We start from the raw sequence: 13,576 nt of genomic DNA on the forward strand, positions 1-13,576 counted from the left end.
AATGACGAAATGACAAAAACGATGGGTTATAGCCCATGTTTTTTGAAATTTTGAAAAAAGAAATTAGCCTCGTTTCTCATCATTTTGGACCATGGGCTATAGCCCATATCGTACGGCATACTATAGCGCGCCGTTTTTCATCATTTTTGAGGATTTGAAAAAAATGACAAAATGACAAAAACGATGGGTTATAGCCCATGTTTTTTGAAATTTTGAAAAAATAAGTTAGCCTCGTTTCTCATCATTTTGGACCATGGGCTATAGCCCATATCGTACGGCATACTATAGCGCGCCGTTTTTCATCATTTTTGAGGATTTGAAAAAAATGACGAAATGACAAAAACGATGGGTTATAGCCCATGTTTTTTGAAATTTTGAAAAAAAAAGTTAGCCTCGTTTCTCATCATTTTGGACCATGGGCTATAGCCCATATCGTACGGCATACTATAGCGCGCCGTTTTTCATCATTTTTGAGGATTTGAAAAAAATGACGAAATGACAAAAACGATGGGTTATAGCCCATGTTTTTTGAAATTTTGAAAAAAAAAGTTAGCCTCGTTTCTCATCATTTTGGACCATGGGCTATAGCCCATATCGTACGGCATACTATAGCGCGCCGTTTTTCATCATTTTTGAGGATTTGAAAAAAATGACGAAATGACAAAAACGATGGGTTATAGCCCATGTTTTTTGAAATTTTGAAAAAAAAAGTTAGCCTCGTTTCTCATCATTTTGGACCATGGGCTATAGCCCATATCGTACGGCATACTATAGCGCGCCGTTTTTCATCATTTTTGAGGATTTGAAAAAAATGACAAAATGACAAAAACGATGGGTTATAGCCCATGTTTTTTGAAATTTTGAAAAAATAAGTTAGCCTCGTTTCTCATCATTTTGGACCATGGGCTATAGCCCATATCGTACGGCATACTATAGCGCGCCGTTTTTCATCATTTTTGAGGATTTGAAAAAAATGACGAAATGACAAAAACGATGGGTTATAGCCCATGTTTTTTGAAATTTTGAAAAAATAAGTTAGCCTCGTTTCTCATCATTTTGGACCATGGGCTATAGCCCATATCGTACGGCATACTATAGCGCGCCGTTTTTCATCATTTTTGAGGATTTGAAAAAAATGACGAAATGACAAAAACGATGGGTTATAGCCCATGTTTTTTGAAATTTTGAAAAAAAAAGTTAGCCTCGTTTCTCATCATTTTGGACCATGGGCTATAGCCCATATCGTACGGCATACTATAGCGCGCCGTTTTTCATCATTTTTGAGGATTTTAAAAAAATGACGAAATGACAAAAACGATGGGTTATAGCCCATGTTTTTTGAAATTTTGAAAAAAAAATTAGCCTCGTTTCTCATCATTTTGGACCATGGGCTATAGCCCATATCGTACGGCATACTATAGCGCGCCGTTTTTCTACATTTTTGAGGATTTGAAAAAAATGACGAAATGACAAAAACGATGGGTTAAAGCCCATGTTTTTTGAAATTTTGAAAAAAGAAGTTAGCCTCGTTTCTCATCATTTTGGACCATGGGCTATACCCCATATCGTACGGCATACTATAGCGCGCCGTTTTTCATCATTTTTGAGGATTTGAAAAAAATGACAAAATGACAAAAACGATGGGTTATAGCCCATGTTTTTTGAAATTTTGAAAAAAAAAGTTAGCCTCGTTTCTCATCATTTTGGACCATGGGCTATAGCCCATATCGTACGGCATACTATAGCGCGCCGTTTTTCATCATTTTTGAGGATTTGAAAAAAATGACGAAATGACAAAAACGATGGGTTATAGCCCATGTTTTTTGAAATTTTGAAAAAAAAGGTTAGCCTCGTTTCTCATCATTTTGGACCATGGGCTATAGCCCATATCGTACGGCATACTATAGCGCGCCGTTTTTCATCATTTTTGAGGATTTAAAAAAAATGACGAAATGACAAAAACGATGGGTTATAGCCCATGTTTTTTGAAATTTTGAAAAAAAAAGTTAGCCTCGTTTCTCATCATTTTGGACCATGGGCTATAGCCCATATCGTACGGCATACTATAGCGCGCCGTTTTTCATCATTTTTGAGGATTTGAAAAAAATGACAAAATGACAAAAACGATGGGTTATAGCCCATGTTTTTTGAAATTTTGAAAAAAAAAGTTAGCCTCGTTTCTCATCATTTTGGACCATGGGCTATAGCCCATATCGTACGGCATACTATAGCGCGCCGTTTTTCATCATTTTTGAGGATTTGAAAAAAATGACGAAATGACAAAAACGATGGGTTATAGCCCATGTTTTTTGAAATTTTGAAAAAAAAAGTTAGCCTCGTTTCTCATCATTTTGGACCATGGGCTATAGCCCATATCGTACGGCATACTATAGCGCGCCGTTTTTCATCATTTTTGAGGATTTGAAAAAAATGACGAAATGACAAAAACGATGGGTTATAGCCCATGTTTTTTGAAATTTTGAAAAAAAAAGTTAGCCTCGTTTCTCATCATTTTGGACCATGGGCTATAGCCCATATCGTACGGCATACTATAGCGTGCCGTTTTTCATCATTTTTGAGGATTTGAAAAAAATGACGAAATGACAAAAACGATGGGTTATAGCCCATGTTTTTTGAAATTTTGAAAAAAAAAGTTAGCCTCGTTTCTCATCATTTTGGACCATGGGCTATAGCCCATATCGTACGGCATACTATAGCGCGCCGTTTTTCATCATTTTTGAGGATTTGAAAAAAATGACGAAATGACAAAAACGATGGGTTATAGCCCATGTTTTTTGAAATTTTGAAAAAAAAATTAGCCTCGTTTCTCATCATTTTGGACCATGGGCTATAGCCCATATCGTACGGCATACTATAGCGCGCCGTTTTTCTACATTTTTGAGGATTTGAAAAAAATGACGAAATGACAAAAACGATGGGTTAAAGCCCATGTTTTTTGAAATTTTGAAAAAAGAAGTTAGCCTCGTTTCTCATCATTTTGGACCATGGGCTATACCCCATATCGTACGGCATACTATAGCGCGCCGTTTTTCATCATTTTTGAGGATTTGAAAAAAATGACAAAATGACAAAAACGATGGGTTATAGCCCATGTTTTTTGAAATTTTGAAAAAAAAAGTTAGCCTCGTTTCTCATCATTTTGGACCATGGGCTATAGCCCATATCGTACGGCATACTATAGCGCGCCGTTTTTCATCATTTTTGAGGATTTGAAAAAAATGACGAAATGACAAAAACGATGGGTTATAGCCCATGTTTTTTGAAATTTTGAAAAAAAAGGTTAGCCTCGTTTCTCATCATTTTGGACCATGGGCTATAGCCCATATCGTACGGCATACTATAGCGCGCCGTTTTTCATCATTTTTGAGGATTTAAAAAAAATGACGAAATGACAAAAACGATGGGTTATAGCCCATGTTTTTTGAAATTTTGAAAAAAAAAGTTAGCCTCGTTTCTCATCATTTTGGACCATGGGCTCATGGGCTATAGCCCATATCGTACGGCATACTATAGCGCGCCGTTTTTCATCATTTTTGAGGATTGGAAAAAAATGACGAAATGACAAAAACGATGGTTATAGCCCATGTTTTTGAAATTTTGAAAAAAAAAGTTAGCCTCGTTTCTCATCATTTTGGACCATGGGCTATAGCCCATATCGTACGGCATACTATAGCGCGCCGTTTTTCATCATTTTTGAGGATTTTTAAAAATGACGAAATGACAAAAACGATGGGTTATAGCCCATGTTTTTTGACATTTTGAAAAAAAAAGTTAGCCTCGTTTCTCATCATTTTGGACCATGGGCTATAGCCCATATCGTACGGCATACTATAGGGCGCCGTTTTTTCATCATTTTTGAGGATTTAAAAAAAATGACGAAATGACAAAAACGATGGGTTATAGCCCATGTTTTTTGAAATTTTGAAAAAAAAGTTAGCCTCGTTTCTCATCATTTTGGACCATGGGCTATAGCCCATATCGTACGGCATACTATAGCGCGCCGTTTTTCATCATTTTTGAGGATTGGAAAAAAATGACGAAATGACAAAAACGATGGGTTATAGCCCATGTTTTTGAAATTTTGAAAAAAAAAGTTAGCCTCGTTTCTCATCATTTTGGACCATGGGCTATAGCCCATATCGTACGGCATACTATAGCGCGCCGTTTTTCATCATTTTTGACGATTTGAAAAAAATGACGAAATGACAAAAACGATGGGTTATAGCCCATGTTTTTGACATTTTGAAAAAAATAGTTAGCCTCGTTTCTCATCATTTTGGACCATGGGCTATAGCCCATATCGTACGGCATACTATAGCGCGCCGTTTCTCATCATTTTTGAGGATTTTAAAAAAATGACGAAATGACAAAAACGATGGGTTATAGCCCATGTTTTTTGACATTTTGAAAAAAAAAGTTAGCCTCGTTTCTCATCATTTTGGACCATGGGCTATAGCCCATATCGTACGGCATACTATAGGGCGCCGTTTTTCATCATTTTTGAGGATTTAAAAAAAATGACGAAATGACAAAAACGATGGGTTATAGCCCATGTTTTTTGAAATTTTGAAAAAAAAGTTAGCCTCGTTTCTCATCATTTTGGACCATGGGCTATAGCCCATATCGTACGGCATACTATAGCGCGCCGTTTTTCATCATTTTTGAGGATTGGAAAAAAATGACAAAATGACAAAAACGATGGGTTATAGCTCATGTTTTTGAAATTTTGAAAAAAAAAGTTAGCCTCGTTTCTCATCATTTTGGACCATGGGCTATAGCCCATATCGTACGGCATACTATAGCGCGCCGTTTTTCATCATTTTTGACGATTTGAAAAAAATGACGAAATGACAAAAACGATGGGTTATAGCCCATGTTTTTGAAATTTTGAAAAAAATAGTTAGCCTCGTTTCTCATCATTTTGGACCATGGGCTATAGCCCATATCGTACGGCATACTATAGCGCGCCGTTTTTCATCATTTTTGATGATTTGACAAAAATGAAAAAATGAAAAAAACGATGGGTTATAGCCCATGTTTTTTGAAATTTTGAAAAAAAAAGTTATCCTCGTTTCTCATCATTTTGGACCATGGGCTATAGCCTATATCGTACGGCATACTATAGCGCGCCGTTTTTCATCATTTTTGATGATTTGACAAAAATGAAAAAATGAAAAAAACGATGGTTATAGCCCATGTTTTTTGAAATTTTGAAAAAAAAAGTTATCCTCGTTTCTCATCATTTTGGACCATGGGCTATAGCCTATATCGTACGGCATACTATAGCGCGCCGTTTTTCATCATTTTTGATGATTTGACAAAAATGAAAAAATGAAAAAAAACGATGGGTTATAGCCCATGTTTTTTGAAATTTTGAAAAAAAAAGTTATCCTCGTTTCTCATCATTTTGGACCATGGGCTATAGCCTATATCGTACGGCATACTATAGCGCGCCGTTTTTCATCATTTTTGATGATTTGACAAAAATGAAAAAATGAAAAAAACGATGGGTTATAGCCCATGTTTTTTGAAATTTTGAAAAAAAAAGTTATCCTCGTTTCTCATCATTTTGGACCATGGGCTATAGCCTATATCGTACGGCATACTATAGCGCGCCGTTTTTCATCATTTTTGATGATTTGACAAAAATGAAAAAATGAAAAAAACGATGGGATATAGCCCATGTTTTTTGAAATTTTGAAAAAAAAAGTTATCCTCGTTTCTCATCATTTTGGACCATGGGCTATAGCCTATATCGTACGGCATACTATAGCGCGCCGTTTTTAATCATTTTTGATGATTTGACAAAAATGAAAAAATGAAAAAAAACGATGGGTTATAGCCCATGTTTTTTGAAATGTTGAAAAAAAAAGTTATCCTCGTTTCTCATCATTTTGGACCATGGGCTATAGCCTATATCGTACGGCATACTATAGCGCGCCGTTTTTCATCATTTTTGATGATTTGACAAAAATGAAAAAAACGATGGGTTATAGCCCATGTTTTTTGAAATTTTGAAAAAAAAAGTTATCCTCGTTTCTCATCAATTTGGACCATGGGCTATAGCCTATATCGTACGGCATACTATAGCGCGCCGTTTTTCATCATTTTTGATGATTTGACAAAAATGAAAAAATGAAAAAAACGATGGGTTATAGCCCATGTTTTTTGAAATTTTGAAAAAAAAAGTTATCCTCGTTTCTCATCATTTTGGACCATGGGCTATAGCCTATATCATACGGCATACTATAGCGCGCCGTTTTTCATCATTTTTGATGATTTGACAAAAATGAAAAAATGAAAAAAACGATGGGTTATAGCCCATGTTTTTTGAAATTTTGAAAAAAAAAGTTATCCTCGTTTCTCATCATTTTGGACCATGGGCTATAGCCTATATCGTACGGCATACTATAGCGCGCCGTTTTTCATCATTTTTGATGATTTGACAAAAATGAAAAAATGAAAAAAACGATGGGTTATAGCCCATGTTTTTTGAAATTTTGAAAAAAAAAGTTATCCTCGTTTCTCATCATTTTGGACCATGGGCTATAGCCTATATCGTACGGCATACTATAGCGCGCCGTTTTTCATCATTTTTGATGATTTGACAAAAATGAAAAAAACGATGGGTTATAGCCCATGTTTTTTGAAATTTTGGAAAAAAAAGTTATCCTCGTTTCTCATCATTTTGGACCATGGGCTATAGCCTATATCGTACGGCATACTATAGCGCGCCGTTTTTCATCATTTTTGATGATTTGACAAAAATGAAAAAATGAAAAAAACGATGGGTTATAGCCCATGTTTTTTGAAATTTTGAAAAAAAAAGTTATCCTCGTTTCTCATCATTTTGGACCATGGGCTATAGCCTATATCGTACGGCATACTATAGCGCGCCGTTTTTCATCATTTTTGATGATTTGGAAAAAATGAAAAAAACGATGGGTTATAGCCCATGTTTTTTGAAATTTTGAAAAAAAAAGTTATCCTCGTTTCTCATCATTTTGGACCATGGGCTATAGCCTATATCGTACGGCATACTATAGCGCGCCGTTTTTCATCATTTTTGATGATTTGACAAAAATGAAAAAATGAAAAAAACGATGGGTTATAGCCCATGTTTTTTGAAATTTTGAAAAAAAAAGTTATCCTCGTTTCTCATCATTTTGGACCATGGGCTATAGCCTATATCGTACGGCATACTATAGCGCGCCGTTTTTCATCATTTTTGATGATTTGACAAAAATGAAAAAAACGATGGGTTATAGCCCATGTTTTTTGAAATTTTGAAAAAAAAAGTTATCCTCGTTTCTCATCATTTTGGACCATGGGCTATAGCCTATATCATACGGCATACTATAGCGCGCCGTTTTTCATCATTTTTGATGATTTGACAAAAATGAAAAAATGAAAAAAACGATGGGTTATAGCCCATGTTTTTTGAAATTTTGAAAAAAAAAGTTATCCTCGTTTCTCATCATTTTGGACCATGGGCTATAGCCTATATCGTACGGCATACTATAGCGCGCCGTTTTTCATCATTTTTGATGATTTGACAAAAATGAAAAAATGAAAAAAACAATGGGTTATAGCCCATGTTTTTTGAAATTTTGAAAAAAAAAGTTATCCTCGTTTCTCATCATTTTGGACCATGGGCTATAGCCTATATCGTACGGCATACTATAGCGCGCCGTTTTTCATCATTTTTGATGATTTGACAAAAATGAAAAAATGAAAAAAACGATAGGTTATAGCCCATGTTTTTTGAAATTTTGAAAAAAAAAGTTATCCTCGTTTCTCATCATTTTGGACCATGGGCTATAGCCTATATCGTACGGCATACTATAGCGCGCCGTTTTTCATCATTTTTGATGATTTGACAAAAATGAAAAAATGAAAAAAAACGATGGGTTATAGCCCATGTTTTTTGAAATTTTGAAAAAAAAAGTTATCCTCGTTTCTCATCATTTTGGACCATGGGCTATAGCCTATATCGTACGGCATACTATAGCGCGCCGTTTTTCATCATTTTTGATGATTTGACAAAAATGAAAAAATGAAAAAAACGATAGGTTATAGCCCATGTTTTTTGAAATTTTGAAAAAAAAAGTTATCCTCGTTTCTCATCATTTTGGACCATGGGCTATAGCCTATATCGTACGGCATACTATAGCGCGCCGTTTTTCATCATTTTTGATGATTTGACAAAAATGAAAAAATGAAAAAAAACGATGGGTTATAGCCCATGTTTTTTGAAATTTTGAAAAAAAAAGTTATCCTCGTTTCTCATCATTTTGGACCATGGGCTATAGCCTATATCGTACGGCATACTATAGCGCGCCGTTTTTCATCATTTTTGATGATTTGACAAAAATGAAAAAATGAAAAAAACGATGGGTTATAGCCCATGTTTTTTGAAATTTTGAAAAAAAAAGTTATCCTCGTTTCTCATCATTTTGGACCATGGGCTATAGCCTATATCGTACGGCATACTATAGCGCGCCGTTTTTCATCATTTTTGATGATTTGACAAAAATGAAAAAATGAAAAAAACGATGGGATATAGCCCATGTTTTTTGAAATTTTGAAAAAAAAAGTTATCCTCGTTTCTCATCATTTTGGACCATGGGCTATAGCCTATATCGTACGGCATACTATAGCGCGCCGTTTTTAATCATTTTTGATGATTTGACAAAAATGAAAAAATGAAAAAAAACGATGGGTTATAGCCCATGTTTTTTGAAATGTTGAAAAAAAAAGTTATCCTCGTTTCTCATCATTTTGGACCATGGGCTATAGCCTATATCGTACGGCATACTATAGCGCGCCGTTTTTCATCATTTTTGATGATTTGACAAAAATGAAAAAAACGATGGGTTATAGCCCATGTTTTTTGAAATTTTGAAAAAAAAAGTTATCCTCGTTTCTCATCAATTTGGACCATGGGCTATAGCCTATATCGTACGGCATACTATAGCGCGCCGTTTTTCATCATTTTTGATGATTTGACAAAAATGAAAAAATGAAAAAAACGATGGGTTATAGCCCATGTTTTTTGAAATTTTGAAAAAAAAAGTTATCCTCGTTTCTCATCATTTTGGACCATGGGCTATAGCCTATATCATACGGCATACTATAGCGCGCCGTTTTTCATCATTTTTGATGATTTGACAAAAATGAAAAAAAACGATGGGTTATAGCCCATGTTTTTTGAAATGTTGAAAAAAAAAGTTATCCTCGTTTCTCATCATTTTGGACCATGGGCTATAGCCTATATCGTACGGCATACTATAGCGCGCCGTTTTTCATCATTTTTGATGATTTGACAAAAATGAAAAAAACGATGGGTTATAGCCCATGTTTTTTGAAATTTTGGAAAAAAAAGTTATCCTCGTTTCTCATCATTTTGGACCATGGGCTATAGCCTATATCGTACGGCATACTATAGCGCGCCGTTTTTCATCATTTTTGATGATTTGACAAAAATGAAAAAATGAAAAAAACGATGGGTTATAGCCCATGTTTTTTGAAATTTTGAAAAAAAAAGTTATCCTCGTTTCTCATCATTTTGGACCATGGGCTATAGCCTATATCGTACGGCATACTATAGCGCGCCGTTTTTCATCATTTTTGATGATTTGACAAAAATGAAAAAATGAAAAAAACGATGGGTTATAGCCCATGTTTTTTGAAATTTTGAAAAAAAAAGTTATCCTCGTTTCTCATCATTTTGGACCATGGGCTATAGCCTATATCGTACGGCATACTATAGCGCGCCGTTTTTCATCATTTTTGATGATTTGACAAAAATGAAAAAATGAAAAAACGATGGGTTATAGCCCATGTTTTTTGAAATTTTGAAAAAAAAAGTTATCCTCGTTTCTCATCATTTTGGACCATGGGCTATAGCCTATATCGTACGGCATACTATAGCGCGCCGTTTTTCATCATTTTTGATGATTTTACAAAAATGAAAAAATGAAAAAAACGATGGGTTATAGCCCATGTTTTTTGAAATTTTGAAAAAAAAAGTTATCCTCGTTTCTCATCATTTTGGACCATGGGCTATAGCCTATATCGTACGGCATACTATAGCGCGCCGTTTTTCATCATTTTTGATGATTTGACAAAAATGAAAAAAAACGATGGGTTATAGCCCATGTTTTTTGAAATTTTGAAAAAAACAGTTATCCTCGTTTCTCATCATTTTGGACCATGGGCTATAGCCTATATCGTACGGCATACTATAGCGCGCCGTTTTTCATCATTTTTGATGATTTGACAAAAATGAAAAAATGAAAAAAACGATGGGTTATAGCCCATGTTTTTTGAAATTTTGAAAAAAAAAGTTATCCTTGTTTCTCATCATTTTGGACCATGGGCTATAGCCTATATCGTACGGCATACTATAGCGCGCCGTTTTTCATCATTTTTGATGATTTGACAAAAATGAAAAAATGAAAAAAACGATGGGTTATAGCCCATGTTTTTTGAAATTTTGAAAAAAAAAGTTATCCTCGTTTCTCATCATTTTGGACCATGGGCTATAGCCTATATCGTACGGCATACTATAGCGCGCCGTTTTTCATCATTTTTGATGATTTGACAAAAATGAAAAAAACGATGGGTTATAGCCCATGTTTTTTGAAATTTTGAAAAAAAAAGTTATCCTCGTTTCTCATCATTTTGGACCATGGGCTATAGCCTATATCGTACGGCATACTATAGCGCGCCGTTTTTCATCATTTTTGATGATTTGACAAAAATGAAAAAATGAAAAAAACGATGGGTTATAGCCCATGTTTTTTGAAATTTTGAAAAAAAAAGTTATCCTCGTTTCTCATCATTTTGGACCATGGGCTATAGCCTATATCGTACGGCATACTATAGCGCACCGTTTTTCATCATTTTTGATGATTTGACAAAAATGAAAAAATGAAAAAAACGATGGGTTATAGCCCATGTTTTTTGAAATTTTGAAAAAAAAAGTTATCCTCGTTTCTCATCATTTTGGACCATGGGCTATAGCCTATATCGTACGGCATACTATAGCGCGCCGTTTTTCATCATTTTTGATGATTTGACAAAAATGAAAAAAACGATGGGTTATAGCCCATGTTTTTTGAAATTTTGAAAAAAACAGTTATCCTCGTTTCTCATCATTTTGGACCATGGGCTATAGCCTATATCGTACGGCATACTATAGCGCGCCGTTTTTCATCATTTTTGATGATTTGACAAAAATGAAAAAATGAAAAAAACGATGGGTTATAGCCCATGTTTTTTGAAATTTTGAAAAAAAAAGTTATCCTTGTTTCTCATCATTTTGGACCATGGGCTATAGCCTATATCGTACGGCATACTATAGCGCGCCGTTTTTCATCATTTTTGATGATTTGACAAAAATGAAAAAATGAAAAAAACGATGGGTTATAGCCCATGTTTTTTGAAATTTTGAAAAAAAAAGTTATCCTCGTTTCTCATCATTTTGGACCATGGGCTATAGCCTATATCGTACGGCATACTATAGCGCGCCGTTTTTCATCATTTTTGATGATTTGACAAAAATGAAAAAAACGATGGGTTATAGCCCATGTTTTTTGAAATTTTGAAAAAAAAAGTTATCCTCGTTTCTCATCATTTTGGACCATGGGCTATAGCCTATATCGTACGGCATACTATAGCGCGCCGTTTTTCATCATTTTTGATGATTTGACAAAAATGAAAAAATTAAAAAAACGATGGGTTATAGCCCATGTTTTTTGAAATTTTGAAAAAAAAAGTTATCCTCGTTTCTCATCATTTTGGACCATGGGCTATAGCCTATATCGTACGGCATACTATAGCGCACCGTTTTTCATCATTTTTGATGATTTGACAAAAATGAAAAAATGAAAAAAACGATGGGTTATAGCCCATGTTTTTTGAAATTTTGAAAAAAAAAGTTATCCTCGTTTCTCATCATTTTGGACCATGGGCTATAGCCTATATCGTACGGCATACTATAGCGCGCCGTTTTTCATCATTTTTGATGATTTGACAAAAATGAAAAAATGAAAAAAACGATGGGTTATAGCCCATGTTTTTTGAAATTTTGAAAAAAAAAGTTATCCTCGTTTCTCATCATTTTGGACCATGGGCTATAGCGTATATCGTACGGCATACTATAGCGCGCCGTTTTTCATCATTTTTGATGATTTGACAAAAATGAAAAAATAAAAAAAACGATGGGTTATAGCCCATGTTTTTTGAAATTTTGAAAAAAAAAGTTATCCTCGTTTCTCATCATTTTGGACCATGGGCTATAGCCTATATCGTACGGCATACTATAGCGCGCCGTTTTTCATCATTTTTGATGATTTGACAAAAATGAAAAAAACGATGGGTTATAGCCCATGTTTTTTGAAATTTTGAAAAAAAAAGTTATCCTCGTTTCTCATCATTTTGGACCATGGGCTATAGCCTATATCGTACGGCATACTATAGCGCGCCGTTTTTCATCATTTTTGATGATTTGACAAAAATGAAAAAAACGATGGGTTATAGCCCATGTTTTTTGAAATTTTGAAAAAAAAAGTTATCCTCGTTTCTCATCATTTTGGACCATGGGCTATAGCCTATATCGTACGGCATACTATAGCGTGCCGTTTTTCATCATTTTTGATGATTTGACAAAAATGAAAAAATGAAAAAAACGATGGGTTATAGCCCATGTTTTTTGAAATTTTGAAAAAAAAAGTTATCCTCGTTTCTCATCATTTTGGACCATGGGCTATAGCCTATATCGTACGGCATACTATAGCGCACCGTTTTTCATCATTTTTGATGATTTGACAAAAATGAAAAAATGAAAAAAACGATGGGTTATAGCCCATGTTTTTTGAAATTTTGAAAAAAAAAGTTATCCTCGTTTCTCATCATTTTGGACCATGGGCTATAGCCTATATCGTACGGCATACTATAGCGCGCCGTTTTTCATCATTTTTGATGATTTGACAAAAATGAAAAAATGAAAAAAACGATGGGTTATAGCCCATGTTTTTTGAAATTTTGAAAAAAAAAGTTATCCTCGTTTCTCATCATTTTGGACCATGGGCTATAGCGTATATCGTACGGCATACTATAGCGCGCCGTTTTTCATCATTTTTGATGATTTGACAAAAATGAAAAAATGAAAAAAACGATGGGTTATAGCCCATGTTTTTTGAAATTTTGAAAAAAAAAGTTATCCTCGTTTCTCATCATTTTGGACCATGGGCTATAGCCTATATCGTACGGCATACTATAGCGCGCCGTTTTTCATCATTTTTGATGATTTGACAAAAATTAAAAAAACGATGGGTTATAGCCCATGTTTTTTGAAATTTTGAAAAAAAAAGTTATCCTCGTTTCTCATCATTTTGGACCATGGGCTATAGCCTATATCGTACGGCATACTATAGCGCGCCGTTTTTCATCATTTTTGATGATTTGACAAAAATGAAAAAATGAAAAAAACGATGGGTTATAGCCCATGTTTTTTAAAATTTTGAAAAAAAAAGTTATCCTCGTTTCT

This window comes from Protomyctophum bolini (genome assembly GCF_963924005.1).
Source record: "Protomyctophum bolini genome assembly, chromosome: 4".
Lineage (NCBI taxonomy): Eukaryota > Metazoa > Chordata > Actinopteri > Myctophiformes > Myctophidae > Protomyctophum > Protomyctophum bolini.